The sequence below is a fragment of the Poecilia latipinna genome, unplaced genomic scaffold, assembly GCF_001443285.1.
Source record: "Poecilia latipinna isolate Pla-1442-1.1 unplaced genomic scaffold, P_latipinna-1.0 Scaffold3426, whole genome shotgun sequence".
In the NCBI taxonomy this organism is placed as follows: Eukaryota; Metazoa; Chordata; class Actinopteri; order Cyprinodontiformes; family Poeciliidae; genus Poecilia; species Poecilia latipinna.
Genome location: NW_015116042.1, coordinates 19371 through 34098, shown reverse-complemented (window position 1 = coordinate 34098; position 14728 = coordinate 19371). Strand labels below are relative to the sequence as shown.

The window sequence follows — 14728 nt, the reverse complement described above, 5'->3', positions numbered from 1 at the left end:
AAACGGATCACACAAAACTGCAAATACACTAACATTTCTGCTGGATCAAAAAAAAATTAATTTAGAGCAACTAATTTTCCTCTTTTGTGTGTCAGTAACGCAACACAAATATCACATCGACTGTATTTCAACTTCACTTTCACATTTTCCCCGTGTGATTTTCATCCAAACGCTCATCTCGCGTTGAAAAGATTTCCCATCAGCCCTGACAGAACATGTGGTTCTGTAAATGTCTGCTTTTCTTATTACCTGCCAGCGTTCCCCTGCTATCACACTCAGCAAATGTGCAATGAGTGAGTGAGTGTAATATGTGTGCGTTTGTGGGGAGCGTATGCATTCCGAGGCTCCTCACACATGGTTTCCTCATATCTGTTTTACAGCCTTTTGCTGTGTAACCCTGACCAGTGTCTAACCATCTGTCCTTCTCTCTGGTCGCCTGTAATAACTGGTCACCCTTCCCTGCCCTCTTATTGGACTTTTCTCTCTTTCTCTCTCTCTCTCTCTCTCTTCTCTCTCTCTTTCTCTTAACATCACGTCCTGATAAAAACTTCAAATCCAGCTTTGAAATTTTGCGAGGATGTTTTTGGCAAGCGGAAAATCCGATCGAAACAGGGATTCGACGTTCACATGGGACAGACCGCAGTCCTCCGTATGGCGGCAAGCAAGGTCGCACACCTTACTCCTTACCCTTCACACTTTCAACACCGACCTTTGCCCCGGTGGTCGGCAAACATATGCGTGTGCTTTTCTGTATGATGTGCAGAGCAGCCTTCATGATTTTGTAATTAAAATGATACTGTTTTTTTTTTTTTAGAAAGTTTCCAGCTGGAAGGAAGCCGAACGTCCACGACAGACATGTTCAGAGGATGGAAGTCTGGCTTCTATTAAAAGCCTGAAAATGTTGTTTTTTTCTTCTTTTTTAAGTTTATATAACTTAATCCATGGATCTAATGGTTTTGTCATCGAATTGAATATTTGCTTTATCCGACTTGTTGAACAGTCAAAAACAAAATATGTTTTTAATCAGAATTTTTGCAACTTTTCAGATGTGAGGCTCATGACACTTCTATTCATTTTTCATCCTCAAAGTCGTTAAAAATATGAAAAAGCGTTAAAGAAAAAAAAATGTGCGCACAAACCAGATGAGAGGATTTTAAAGGAGAACGTTGGACGATTTTATCAATGGATCTGAAAGCAAACTCTGTCGGGGTTTAAGTGAAATTAATTTGTGAAATTAAAGGCTATTTGTGTTTTTCTCTGTATGAGATTTTACATAACAAATTCATAACTTATATTGACAATTTTCAGTACCAAACAAGTGTTTTTCTTTTATTAGCTGTGTTTTTTTTATTGCTCACTGTCATTTTAATGTCATAGTAAATAAGGCCACAAATCTCCAGTGAACTCAAAAACGGACTCAGTCAAACCCAATAAATAAACTAAGTGTTTTCAAAGACAGTTTTTGATGCTGGGAATAAACTAAAATGATTAAAATGATATTTCTGATTAAGTTTGAAAACTACAGCTTTGAGACCCTTTTTTGGAACATTTTTAGTTAAAATATTAATTTGTTGCTAAGTTGGCTAAAAAATACAAAAAGACCCCCATCACAATAAAATTAGTTTTTTTATTTTTAATGGAAGTAAATAAAAATAAATTTGTGACCCTGCTTTCAACTTGCCGATTTTTTTTTTTATTTGTTTCTTGCTCCAGGTGCGACTAGCTTGGGCTGTCCTTAGAGATGCCTGAAATAAAATGTCGTGTATCTGAATCTGGTAAGAACTTTTAGCATTCAACCTTATAGCTCAGCCTTCATGCTTCTGAAAACTAACCTGGTTCCTTAAAGGCTTCCTGAGAATTAAAACACACCTTTTACAAGGCAGCAAAGCAGGAAGTACTACCTTTCTAACTACAAAATAAGAGTCTCAAACAGACGCAGCAGAATTTCAAACTAAAATCACCCTCCTGCATATAATTATCACTTTGACTTACATCTGACGGAAGAAGCTGATCAGAAATGTTTTCTTTAGTTGCCACAGCAACTCTGCTTTTACAAGAGATATCAACTCGTAATCTCCTATGTGTGTGGTTTGTAGCTAGCTGGTGCTTTCTTTGCGTTTCGGGGCTCAGTGTGGGTCCGCACGTCTCTGTATGTTATGCTAACTTTCTCATTTCCGCTGGTTTCACTCTGAATGTTTTTGTCGGTTTGAAAATCCTGCGAAAGTCCAACCTCTGCTTCCTTTTCTGCTAACCCTGCAGTCAAAATACACTTGTTCAGGCTTCAAAGGGATCACAAAGGGGAGAGGAAGGGGGGGTGGGGGGGAACCAGAGGAATACCGGCGGATTGGTATGGAAAACCTTTTTTTTTTTTTTTTTTTTTTTTTTTTAAAAGGCATAATTTAGAAATACCCTTAGAAAAAAAATAGAAGTTGTGTGAACGATGATTCATTCAGGAGACACAGTTGTTTTTATTAAAGTCTTTTCATTTCCGTTTTATTTATTTATTTTATTGAATATTTAAGAAGACTCCAAAGCAAAACTAACCTGAGGAAGAAAAGAAAAGAGAGGAAGAAGTTGTGAATAGTTTCGGCTGCTGTCCCAATCTGGGCTGTGCGTTGCCAAGTTAATTAGGCATATCAGACACTAATCCCTCTCCGGGGTCATCTGCTGGGGTCAGCCTTAAAAAGGAGAGAGGTCACAGCAACATCCGCCTCCGTGTATTAATGACGGCGTCATGCCTGCGAGGGGGTCGACTGTTTATATGTTTTAGTGTTTATTAAAAAAAGAAAAGCTCGGCCCTGAGCAGCTAGAGGTTTTCAGTTTGCAGTGTCTGTTTGCTCGCTGTGGTGGCAGATGGGGAACGGTATTGATGATTAGCCACTGATCACTATTATTGATCTGAGATTACAGTGCAAAAGGGTTTTACTGTATTCAGCCAGTCAGGCACACAGACTGCAGACTACTGTAGCCCACAGGGAACAAAAGTCTTCTTCTTGTGTGCGGTGTGTGACTGCTCAGCAAGGACAGGGATTAACGCAGAACACACACACACACACACCTGTCACAGCTAATTTTGTACAACAGGAAAACACAGTAATTAGGTTTATTCAGTAAAATAAATTTATCAAGCTTTGAAGGTGCATTCAGTGGTTCATTTATTCCACTACAGCTAAAATAAAAACAGACCTGGTTACTAAAGTCTGGATTTCAACGACATGATATCCCAGAAATACAGAATTTAAAAAAATACACATATTATAAGATTTGCCTATTTTCTTTTGAGCAGATAAGAGGCTCTGAAATTGATCTGATCAGAAAACAAGAGACTTTTGACTTAGTTTGAAGCATTTCAGTTGTAGGAGACTCAAACTAACTTGTTTGAGACAAAGATTTGCTCTGATGAAGTCTGCTGGGGAGGCGAAAGGAAACGGTGGTAGTAACAGGGATCGTCAGGCCATTCTCAGGCGGTTGCTGCGGATACACATTTACAAAAACATAAATACATAAAAATATGGTACAATTTTCACTGATGTTAAGAACAAGAACTAACACTTTGAATGGTGTCTTAGCTGGGATTACTGGACCTCAATGACAACAATGAATGGAGCTATAAAAAAAATTGAATTCGTTATATGTAATTGAATTAAACTTATTCATTTATTTGCGTTTCTTTAACACAAAAACTTAAACTTAATACATTTACTTTGATGAATTTAATTTGATTCCTTGCAACATATTAACAGATTTTTTTAAGTTGAAATTTGTTTTTCAGTGCTGGATGGGATTTGGTTTATCAACAATAATGACCATATAAAGAGAATCTAATCAGATTAGAGGATTACCACAATTCAAAAGTAACTTGTAACATTTACATTATCTGCTTACGTTATCTACACATTAAGCACATAACATTCTTTTACAATTTATTGTGCACTTCCTTACATTCAGGTGATAAGTTTATATCCTTTTCTACTGTTTATCATCTGAAATGTGGTAATTTACTATCAGTGTCAAACGTCACATCTGGTTACAGTGGAGCCCGAGTATCAGTCACCCGCAGGCTGTAACTTGTGTGGCTACATGCTAACCCTTTTGAAACACATTTTATTATATGTACTGGAATCAAGCAGGATTCTGCCACTGATATCAAACACAGACTCCCCGGAGGATTGTAAACATTTCCTCTGTCTGTTGAAACGCCGGCATCCGTCCCCCTGCCTCTGTTGTTTCTCCTCTTTTCCGTCTCCGAATGACATGTATTTGCTTGTCTATTTTTGTAGCCACATGACAGCCGGGGGGTTATTTGACATCGCTATGCAACACCTTGACTTCTGTATTGTGTTACATCTGCGTTTTATCGCCTCGGCTCAGAAATAGAACACATTTTTATGGCCCTTGCTAATATTTTTGGCCTGTGCTGCTCCTGGTTTTTGTAAGGACCTGAAATTGATGTGTTTCATGTCCAACTTTATAACGGTGGGATTATTTGTGAACGTTACGACCTGCGAGTTGCAAAGCCCCTACCCTTTTACAGTCGCATTCGATAAATTTGATAATTTATCGTTTGTTGGGCTCAAAGTACATTTTGAAAATCCTTATTTTTGCATTATAAAATGTTTTTTTTTATTGGTCTTATGTAATATTCTAATTTCAAATGCCATGTTTCGTTAACGGTAATCAAAAAACACACACAAAAAAACATAATATTTAAGAAAAATAAATCACCAGTCTGTGTTTATACAGTATATCTATATAATGTGTTTCATTTAGAGATGGAGTTTCTGAAATAAACAGACTTTTTAATAATATTCTAATTTATAGACTGGGTCTGTAGAAGAAGAAATCTTGCCAAAAGATGGTAAAAATAAGTAGCAATTCATATCTTTTAAAGCCATATTGTGTAAAAAACAAAAAAAGAATACAATAAAACAAAATCAAATTTCCCTTGTCTGGAGGATATCAGTGAGCTAGCGTCTCACGTCAGACATGAGATCCACCAGTTGAAAGCGTGAGCTTTACCTGTCACATCAATTACTGCTCTTACTTCTTCCTCTAACTTGCGTTCAGTCTCCATGGAAACCAATTGTTGTACTGGCTGCTGTCCTCCACCTCATGGGGATCAGCTCAGATAGGATGCAGCCTCGGCAGCAGAACCCCTGCTTTGACATCTTGGTGGAAGGATGTTAGCTAACAGCATTAAACTACATCTAGCTGGTCAGAGACGTCGCTACGGAGACAGGCGAAAACGAAAGCACCGCAGTCTCGTACTTGCAGCTGTAAATGACACGTTCAAGTTTCCACACGTGGGCTGCAATGTGGGACTGTTGGTAGCGTAAGGCTAGCATTGTTATCCTGGAGCAAGAAGTCCCTGAGTTTGAATCACGGCCACAGTCTTTCTGCTTTTGTTCTGCCTGGTTTTTCTCTAAACATGTTGGGTTACCCATCAGGTAATTGGTCTCAAAGCTGTCCTTGAAGAAGCTTTGTTCTTATTGATACAACGATTGAAATAGATAAACATTTTGATGGAAGTTGCCATCTTTATTCGGTGGGGCGAAATAATCCAAATCGCCAACCATATCTTCTTCCTGTTTATGCTCTTTTGGGCAGAGATACATCACCGACCTCAGAGTCTGTGATCATCTCCCACTGGTTTTCTCGATAGATGGAGCTGGCTGTGATTGGTCGCGGCACGGCCTGCGTGTGGTTGGCTGCGAGCCAGTGTGATTGACAGCGCTACCTGGGTGGCGCTTGACAGCGACGGCTTTGTCACTATGGAAACAAACGCGGCGGGCCCCTTCAGTCAATCCCGGCTGAGCGCGAGCCCCAGGGATTCTTGAAACACATGCTGAAGATTTCCTCGGCTCCAAAACACACATAAACACACACACGTACATATATATACACACACATACACACTCCGTCCTACGGTTTTGCTTTGTTGGACATGAGTGTATATGCGCATTAGGTTTATTTGTGCGCATGTGTCCTAGGCTGGCGTGAGCTGTCTCCCTCGTTGCGGTGTGGTCTTCTTTCGACACCATCTCCGGGTCGCTGACGTAGTTGTCATGGGAGAGTGCTCTCTGGGCTTGCACGCACCCGCGCTCACATGTATGCACACGCACACACACATCGAGGGGTGCTGGGGGAGGAGGGCAGGGGTCAGCTTGTATTAAAAGAGCAAATAAACCAAGTGTTCACACCACTAACCCACCGCAGACAGCACAGGCAGACGGAAAACAAGAATGCGACAGGAGGGAACGTGGAAACGAGGGGGTGGAGGTAGCTACACGGGAGTAGATCTTTAAATTCTTCAGACGACCCGTATTTAGATAATTTTTCACCCATAAGACCTGGATATTAACCACATCCTCAAGGCAAGGGGCTTTTAGAAGATGACCCTATGGATAAGGAAGTGGTCTATTTTTACGAGTTGTAGTCAAACCGTACTGGAAGCTCCGGATACCTCGAAGCGACTGATACTATCATCAGGCGGGCCGCCATGTTTTTTTTGGCACGAACCTCCAATGTTCTGCTGCTCGTCCTTGATTCTGATGGGTCTTTTTGTGTCTGCGGATTTCACGTTTGTGACATATCACTCCATGCGCCTTGGTGTCCTGTTAAACTCTGACTTTATTGTAAAGAATGTACGATACGATCTGAAACTTCGACACTGAAATCTCTGAGATTTTAATCTCGATCTTTTGGCTCCTTCCAGCTCCTTTCTCAGTCGTCTCAACCAGCACTTAATCTGTCACTCAGCTCCCTTCGCTCCATCCATCTCTCCCTCTCCTTTAATTTTTCCTCCTTTATCACATTCCTGCCTTCAACTCCTCATATTATTCCCCGTGTTTATTTAATTCTTTGTCCCTAGTCCGGTCTGTTTATGTCTCCTTGTCCCTCTCCCTCTCCGGTCATCATAAATCGCTCTCTTGTTGCCTGTTGAAGTGTGAGGAATGGCAGATCCGATGGTTTCTCACAGCTGTTGCAGGCGTTCCTAGGTTCACTTCGCCACACACTGCCTCCTGTGTTCCGGCCTCTCGGACCTGAAGGCAAAATATACAAGACATGAATAGGATCTTAAATATTTGCCCAGCTTTGATGTGCGCTTCATTTGTCTTGCCAAATAGTACAAGACAAATCTCAGTGTAGAATGAGATAAGTCGGACATTTTGGCCAATGGGATTCATGAATCCCATGTAAGTTGTCTTATTTGTGTCATCACTGAAACACGTAATTTGCGTGAATATCAACTTATGGAGTTGACAACAGGATAAAAAAGCAAAGACTGGAAACTTGTGAAAAGAATAAAGTGTGTAAATGCATGCAGCTCTGCACAAAAGCATTTATGTCCATTGAACTTTTTCATACATTCTGTCAAATTGATACTGCAAATGGTGTAGTTTGCATGCCAGGCCTGCAGGAGGCGATGAAACTTTGTGAACTGTCTTCTGCAGAGGCGTGTTTTCGTAACCCTTCCCTTATATAGAGATGAAAACAAAAGGGAATTCTTGCGTCTTTAAAAAATGTTTAACTCTACAGCTTTTTGTCCAACCTTTGTGTGTTTTTTCTGGCCAAAACGCAACAAAGACATTTGCGTTTCACCGTCCTGGCGTTCACGTGTAAACAAGGCCTCCATTTTTGGACATGAGCCAACAAGTTCAACATCGGTCTGATCTGAACAGACTGCTTTCAGCAGTGGCTTTGTTCTTGCTGCTCTTTATTAAGGAAAAATTTGTGGAAAGCATGACTAATAGTTGTCTTTGTCAACAGATTCCACCTCTGTAGCTGGTTTTGCTTTTCCCGTTCCCAGATCGTGAACTAAACAGTTTTCTGTAAGATCTTTAAACCTGGGTACATTTTTATGACCTAACTATGCTTTATCTTTTTTACAGCTTTCTCCCTGACCTGTCTGCTGTCTTTGATCTTCATGATGCTTTTTGTTCACTAATGTTCTCTAACAAACATCTGAATCCTTCACGGTATAGTTGGATTTATACTACACGTGTGAACTCCTTACCATCCATCCATCCAGTTTTGCAGTAAGGCGGCAAAACTGGAAGTTGTTCAGTCAGTTTAAAGAAATAAAATCCGATAGTGTCTGTGTCCTTTCGTTGAATCGGACACGTTTCCGATTATTTTCAGGCTGCAAAAATAGATTCCTTTTATTGTATTTAAATGATATCCCAGGGTAGAGTTATGTAACTCCATAATGCCGTGTATAGCATATTGCCAACTAATTGCATGAAGCGTTTCTCTTCCATCAGCAAACTGTAAAAACACTGTAAGCACTATTGTCAGTGTGAGTCTTCGTACGGCCCCTCCAGGTTGGGCCTCAGAGTGACTGCTCTGTGGCTGCATGGAGGCCCTGTGTGTCCTGTGTCAGCACAGCATAGCAGCCCACTGCCAAATATCCCCTCCCCACTCCCCACCTCTCAGCAGTTCTCTCTCTCTCTCAAACACATACACACATGCACAAGCTCTTTCCAGGACGATCTCACGTCCATCATGTGACCTCCTTCTTCTCTCTGGTGATAGACTTTGAGCAAATTTACATTTCTACTATAAATAATAATAATAGCAAGAGGAAGGAATCTACAAAGCAATAAATGTTTGCCTGCCTGTTCACCAGTTGTCACACCGTCATCTAGACATGGATCAGATCATTATTATCACCGACAGGGATAAACAAATTGCGACCTCTGTCTTTCTCACCTCATCCTTCTTCTCCTCTCCCCCTCCCACTCCTCCTTCTCTCCTTGCCGTCGTTGACTGAATAGTGATCATGTTTGGCGTTTCATCGGCTCTTTGCGCTCGTCTCCTCTATTAAGATTGATGGGCCGCTCGACTATAAATGTACGCGGTAAGTCTCAGACGGGGCTGCGTCCACGCAAAAACACACGCGCGCGCACACACGCACACATACGTAGAGATATGGGGGTCCGCGCGCAGCATCCCAGTTAGCCACAGGATGCCAGAGCGGAGGGGTGCCGAGAGAGCATGTGAGAATATCGCTTTCTCTTTTTATGCGCTTGTATCTAAATTGCCTTCATTGACAGCAACGTGGAACCGAAGTCAAATTCCTTGCTTGTCTGCGCAAACGTGGCTGATTTTGATTCTTCTGACCTCTTCCAATGTTTACAGGACCCTGTCTGTAAGTTACAATTTTATTTGTGAAGCTCATTGTTAAAAATAAAACATTTAGACGGTAACTGTGTTTCTGTCGGCCATAAAATTGTGCAAATTGGATTTACAAAAAATAAATGTGCTTAATGGAAATAAACTTTCTATAAAAAGGATGAAGCGATTTTATTGAGTGTAGTTCGCAAACTGCAATGGAAAGATGTTTTTCTTCACCATGCAAGTCATGTGATCAACAATGTTGTTACCACTGGCGAAAAATACGAAGACGACACAGGAAGTAGTAGGAGGATGACGTCGAAGCATGCTTTTGTAAAGACTTATCCAGTGAACAAACTTACTCGTGCGATTTTAACTGCGTCTCATAATTAACAGGAACAGCAATTGTGAAATTGTGTTTTTTCAACATGAGCGGAATATCGACAAATTTTTGCGCACATTTGTAATGGAAACGCAGCTCCTTTGTGCCGCTCTAACAGGTGCAAAGTAATTCCCTCGGTGGATAAGAAAAGGGGCTCAGCGCCCAACTAGCTCATCAAACTCACTACTATCCGTTCATATTGTGGGGCATGAAGGAATTTGTCATGAGAAATGTATGCAATCAGTACCCTCAACGACAAAATTTTAACTATAAAATACACAAGATAAGCATGATTACGTGAGAGTCTTAAATTAGCTTTTTTTGTGTGAAGAAAATAGCTTTTAGCTACATTCTTCATTTTAAAGAAATGCCTAATAAGAAATGGTCCATTTATGTTCTAAATGTACTGGGCCTGACTTTAACCTGTCTGTCACTAGAGGACCCAAACTTGGGTCCTCTCGTGACAGGGGTGTCAAACTCCAGTCCTCAAGGGCCTCTGTCCTGCAACTTTTAGATGTGCCTCTGCTGCACCACACCTGAAAAGAATAATTAGGTCATTAGCAAGGCTCAGGAGAACCGATCTACACAGGGAGGAGGTAATTAAGCCATTTCATTCCACTGTTTTTTACCTGTGGCACATCTAAACACTGCAGGACAACGGCCCTTGAGGAGTGGAGTTTGACACCCCTGTACATTGTGAATGACAACCTGAGACCAACAGGTTAATAAAGGCTTTTTGGAAGAATATATTTAATTGTTTTAATGCTGTGCAAATGCTTTGCAAACATGCTAATTTTGAAGGAATAGCTTTATTTTTCCAAATAAATGGAAGCCCACTTCACTGTTGAGTGTTTTAATTGGTTTTAATTTCAAGCTGATTCCCATTTTGCAACTATTTAAACAGATGATACCATATACTCACCTCTAGCCCCAGCCTTGACCCAAAGCCGCGTTCGTTTCTCAAGACGAAGGTCGGAAAACCTTTAAGTTAATGACAACCTGTCAGTTTGTTGTTTGTGTGGCTGCGTCTCAGACGCCAGCGTTGTAATTTTATTTGAACATTTTCCAATAAGTTGCAACACTTGCTTATTAATAGTGTGTGACCAAGCTGTTGACCAGCACGAAGAGAGAATGCCAAGCTGTTGGGTGTGACTGTCCCTCACCCGCTACTGGGTTCTCTGTGTCAAAATGTTGAACTACCAATATTCTTTGCTTCTCCAAACTTTAATCGTCCCACCAGATGAATAAGCATCTGGTGGGACTAAGCAAGAATCAATAGCAGAGCAAGCTGTTAGGCATTGGGTGCCCCCGCAAATGCATTTTTCTTACAAATGTGGAAACATTTAACGGGGATATTAACAGGCTTCCCAACTGTTTAAGCTTTAATACCAAGAAGCGTTGTTGCAACGAGGACAGAAAGGAACTAAAAATAGATTTATTTACTTTTTGTGGTCCTCCAATGTTGTACAATCCAGTCCAGTAATAAAGTCACAGCATCTGATATTTCTTTGCGTAGCTTAAAGTGCAGTCCGTGCTTTGCGACATGCAATTTTCTTTTACTCTGTGCATCTTGAAAAGATTCCTTGACTCCGGGGTCTGGTTCGGAGTTCTTCCATCATTTCTTTTTGCGGTGTTCAACATAATCTTTTAGGGACATACTTGTGAGGTTTAGCTTTCTCTCTTTAACAAGTGCACAGGTCAGGTGGTAATTTGAGTTTAGTCAGCCCTTAAATCTGTCCTCTAAGGCAGCTGTGAATAACTGTCCTGCGTTAGGTTATGTGTTGAGCAGACGCTCCGGGAGGAACAGAGCAACAGATTGCTCGGCCAAAGAGCTGACAGACGTTTACTAGACATTACAGGGCCTCCCCTTTCGTTTTGGCTCGACCCAAAGTCTGTCCTGCAGTCCCACAAAAACAGAGCGACACAAACTGCAGAGATTGCCCGTCGCGTCCCGTGAATGAGCGTTTTCCTCATCGTTCCATCACTGCAGAATCGGGAAGAAAGTCCTAGAAGGTACCTGTGTCCTTGTTGTCGACTCAGAAAGATTGAAGAGGGAAATACAGTGTCTTAATTATTTCTGTAGTGGAACCTCACAGGACCAAGTGCATGTGGTGTCTAATAGGGAAATCTGAGATTCATGACACGAAGAGACGGCGATAAATCAGCTCAGTCGGGACAGATTTGATGACAAAAATTTAAAAGCTGCAACGGACACCCCGGAGCGTCAGATTCTTGCAACTGTCATCAAATACCCAGTAGACCATTAACGGGTCACGCAGACGCAGCTGAGCTGAGCCTGCAGCACCATTAGGACACTCCCTGCCCTCAACCAGCCAAACCGGAGCACAGGTGCAATTCTTAAGGCAGAAAAGCCCTTTTTCCACTCGTCCTCTCATTTCCTGTTGATAAATCTGTGGCTCATTAACCGCCGTTCACCAGCAAAAACAATGTCAAGCATCAAATCTAAATCCTGTCACTTAAGTCAAACCCACTCGGGTGTCAGCACACCAAACATCTTTGTGGAAAGGCTTTAAGATAATCTTTTCTGACTCAAGTTTGCTGCTCTTCAGCTACAAATAGGATGCCGTCTTTTACGGCAAACTGTAGCTTTTACTCCAGGGAACTTCTCCGTCACAGTCCAGCATGATCTCACCTGTGGACCTCCACTTCATATGCTCGATCACGTCCAGCAAGCCGCAACTCCATTCTGGGCGTCAAATGCTCGGCCCCGTTGCCTGCCTATATGCTAATGCGCGCTTCGGTCACAGCATTCTCAAACCACAGACCTGGCCTCTATGCAAATAACAACTTCGGTGTTGAGTGCACAGGGCAACAGATTCTACTGGTACTAGTCGTGTCTTACTGAACTCGCAGAACTTTGTATTACAGAATTCATCTATACTGACGTCTTTCTCTCATTGTTTCTCGCTCATTTTATATTTCTGTTCCGTTTGTTAAGAGGTATTTTTGATAAGAAGCATTTTCTTTGTCCAAACAGTTCTGGTTTTCAGCACAACACAAATACAAACCAAAGGAATGCACAGCCAACGTTTTATGCTGGGTTGGGAAATTTTTCATCCCTACCATATGTGGAAAATGGTGTTGCAAGATAACACAAAACCTACTTTAAATCTCCTTTCATACCTGAGATGTATGAAAGAATTGTGATTGTATTTTATTTTACTGTTTTTTTTAGCATCCAACAAAACAACATCATTGTTTATTGGTTTCAGTGTCCACACGGGACCGTTTTCAGAAATTTTTTAAATCACACGGAAACATCGAGAATGATCCAAAATGCTACTGTTACTCCTCCAGACCTGTAAGTGGCGCTAAACATGGAGTATGAGACATAGAAATTTAAATGTTATTGTTTTTTTTTATTTTATTTATTTAACTAATAAGTGGGGAGCTCTGAAGCTCATTTTTGAGGCCAGTTACTTGACAGGAGAGTAGTAGGGATGTTGCATCACTTAATTCAGTGTTCTTTCTGTATAGAATCAACTGGTAAACGCAACAAGAAAAAAAAAAGACAACAAAGCAAGACTGGAGTCTCTAGTGTGGCGCATCGTTGGAGTCAATCTTCCTTTCCATGTCACGTTGGATTGTAACACTTATAAAGCATAAAACGAACACATAAGCCACCATTATTGTTGTTGTATACGAAACGTCGGACACATTTAAGGATGAGGTTGGGCGTTTCTTGCTGTCCACATGAATACGGGTGAAATTTTCACTCTGGAACCCATTTAAATAAAAAAACAAACTCTGTTTCCGCGTGAATGCAGCCAACAAAAACGTTCCAGTTTTAGAATAAAACGTTCCTGTGTAGATGGGGCCTTAGTTTCCTTACGCATTTGCTGTTCTGTGACACCCAATGTTTGTTTACATTATCATGAATTTGTAAAAAGAAAAAAAAAGATTATTTAAAATAATAATGAAGCCTAAAACTTTGCAGACACCACAAAATGACACAAGATATCTCAATCTTCCTGCTGCTCAGCCTCTTATAAGTAGCCCCGTCCCCCCCCCCCCCTTATTTATCCATACAACATTACTAACATGCTCTTTATTGCTTCTTGCAGTTTTCTATTGGTGCTTCTCATTAGCTTTATCCCAGAAATTATGGCTGCTTCACTGCAGCCATACTTCTGCAACTAATCTGCATATATATGTTTTTTTTTTTTTTTCATTTTTTCAAACCAGTGCAAATACGTTTAAACCACAGTCAAAATCTTATTCTTAGCTCAAATAAGACAAAATATTGAAAACGGGTGACTAATAACTGGCACAATGGTCGAGACAATAGCTGGCTTAAAAGGCGGGGAAGCCAGTCATTGTGTTTTCCTTTTTTTTTTTTTCTTTTTTTTTTCTTCAAAAACATTTTCATTTTTTTCTGTCAAAAATATGCATGCAACCATGGAGACCCAATGTGCGTGTTGCAAACAGTGTTGCTCCTGGAGAATAGGAGCCATTTAGCTTCTGGTTCTAATTTACAAAAGCAGGAATAAAGATTTACATTCCCCCCCACTCCAGAATTCCATCCACAGTGAATCATTTGATTGTGTTTAAAAAGAAGAAGCACAGTTTGCTTCAGAGCTCAGTTCTTCATTTGCACACACTTTGATAATTAGGCGGATTAGATGGTTTGAACTTCGTTTGGTCACACAGTGTCAGCGTCCTGATGAAATTACGTGAAAAATTGCTTTATGCAGCTACATAAAGGTGATGTACTGAACATGCTGTTGGCGTTAAGTTGATGGGAAATGAACTGAAAGTGTTGCTGCGTCTGTTAGCGCTGCGAGCTACAGCTAGCCTCTGTGTGTGTGTTGGATTTTGTGCTGGAACAGGATTTCCTCTCAGACGTTCTAATGACCCATGGGTGAAGCAACACCTCATCGTTATAATTTTAGTCAAACAGTGTGCAGCCGAAGAGGGAGATATCTGACTTTTATGGCATGTCAAAGCAGATCCTCTGAACAAACCTGCTTAACACCGTGATTTGAACTGATAGATCATTCACACACCTCAACTTTAAGACATGCAAAGAAGGTTATTTACTTTTTTTTACTCTGCTTGGTTCAAGCACACTCAATATTCAGCATGAGGACAGTATCTGAAAACAGTCATGCAGCAGACAGCTTCACGATTCATTTGTGACCTTTGAAAATTTGCTCTGATCTGTTTGAACAACTACTGACTCTAAATCTACTTTGTTACCAATGTTAG

At 40.8% G+C, this 14728-nt stretch overlaps 1 long non-coding RNA gene across 1 annotated transcript; it reads right to left on the bottom strand.

Moving 5' to 3' along the window:
* Positions 1 to 2866: 2866 nt before the first annotated feature.
* LOC106940939 (uncharacterized) lies at positions 2867 to 8891 on the bottom strand. Its single transcript, XR_001423227.1, has 3 exons — positions 8713 to 8891; positions 5045 to 7043; positions 2867 to 3471 (listed from the first exon to the last, which is right to left on the bottom strand). It is a non-coding gene; the product is annotated as an uncharacterized LOC106940939 (long non-coding RNA).
* Positions 8892 to 14728: the final 5837 nt, after the last annotated feature.